Source organism: Priapulus caudatus, unplaced genomic scaffold (genome assembly GCF_000485595.1).
Source record: "Priapulus caudatus unplaced genomic scaffold, Priapulus_caudatus-5.0.1 Scaffold617, whole genome shotgun sequence".
Taxonomy (NCBI): Eukaryota; Metazoa; Priapulida; class Priapulimorpha; order Priapulimorphida; family Priapulidae; genus Priapulus; species Priapulus caudatus.
Genome location: NW_014577678.1, coordinates 179922 through 181812, shown reverse-complemented (window position 1 = coordinate 181812; position 1891 = coordinate 179922). Strand labels below are relative to the sequence as shown.

The following is a 1891-nucleotide window of genomic DNA, read 5'->3' as shown; positions in this document are numbered from 1 at the left end:
ATATACATAGTGTTGATACCAGTGATCTCCCAATTGTAATAGTTACAATGGTGATATGCGTAATAATTGCAGTAAACTTTCCACAGTAGTTTTAAGGGGGCATTACACAGGAAATCGGCATCGTTTTATATGTTCGATCATGATATGTTCGTAATAGAATTGAAAAGTAAAATCTAGCAAAATTGGACAATATTAATTCATATATAAAAATATTAATTTTTATTATAAATTCATTTATTAGACTCGCCCACCATACTGCATAAAAATGGTTCCCTTTTAAGATTACACATGGATCTCTGGCCTTAATTAATCAAACGCTTCAATCTGTCGCTATGGCAACCTTAAGCTATGTTTCATGGTCCTGCCAGGCCCGTAGTGGCCGCCACGGCAGCACGGCACTGCCGTGGAACTATTTTGAAAAAAAAATTCTGCAGGGACCGAAGGAAGCAACATAATACCAAGGAGATGAAACCCCGGGGGGGGGCGGGCACTCGCACCACATTATGGTAGGTATGTGCCACTGCGAAGTCAACAATGGGGCGCTCTCTGAACTAATCAGACCTGAAAATGGGGTCTCTGGAACTAATGTTTGTTGGATGTGGTATGCTCTGGAACTGGCTATGTTCGAAAATGGGGGTCTCCGGAACTAGGATTTCGTTGAAATTCAATGCTATGACACTGGACACGTTTAAAGAGGGGGTCTCCGGAACTGTGGGGGGGAACAGTAATTTGCTTTAAAATCTATGCTGTAGCACTTGAACCAATAATTTATTGTATTATGTATAGGAGAAAAACATGACCGGAGAGAGATGAACGCACGCACACGACACACGCGCGCACACACACACACACACACCACACACGCGCGCACACACACATCACACACACACACACACAGAACACACACACACACATACACACACACACGCACACACACGCACACACACACACACACACACACACACACACACACCACACCACAACACAACGCACGCACGCCGCCACACATACAAACACACACACGTTGCATGCATGCCTTGACGGCCGCGCTTCAACGTATTCTGAAGTACGATGCACTGGAACGGAAAAACTAGGGTCTCCGGAACGGCAAAATTGTAAGATCTGCATCGGTAACTAAACTTAATGCTCTGGAACGAGATATTCTTAAAAATGCGATGCCACTGGAACGGAAGTTTAGGGTTAGGGTTGAAATTTGGTTGTCTCTCCCGCGGCACATACCTACCATGCAATATATATGGAGTGCCCCTCCGACCCAGCACGACCCAGTTAGGCTCAACGATGCAATGGTCATGCATGTGACCGAGACATGTTAGACAAGGTAGATGAACAGGATGTAATTCAGATTTGTAAGTTGCCATCAGGCAGAAAAGATAAATTGAATAATAAAAAATAAAATGACAAGTTATTTTACTGGACTGTCTGGTATTACTATTAATATGATCAATTAGAGGTGTATATCATCAGTGCTCTAGATTTGGAATGTGTATTTAATATGACAGTGTGCCTCTTCAAAAATTCAAAACATACAGATGTACATAGTGAAAGTATAAATGCAGATTGAAAATAGGGCTTATTTTTTCATAATTATGTACTGATTAGTATAATACAATTTTGTAAATAATGTTTTTTAGTTATCATATCATAATATATATTTTAGATCATTAGTCAGAACATCAGCTTTAGCTACATCCTTCTTTTGAAATTTTACAAATTGACCTTTTAAAATGATCAGAATGGTTGCTTTTAACATAGCCTGAAAAAGCAGGAAATGCCATTTCCAGGCTCTAAATTTCAAAAGATTTTATGGGGGGAGTACCCCCAGACCCTCCGCATCGGCTACATATTTCTGCAGTGGCAGTTTTTGGAGGTC

At 40.9% G+C, this 1891-nt stretch overlaps 1 protein-coding gene across 1 annotated transcript in view; it reads left to right on the top strand.

Annotated features, from left to right (window-relative positions):
* The window catches only part of LOC106812186 (neurexin-4-like), a gene marked incomplete at its 5' end in the record, with an annotated part of 50263 nt that overhangs the window by 47949 nt on the left and 423 nt on the right, over window positions 1–1891 (top strand). The window lies entirely within an intron of this gene.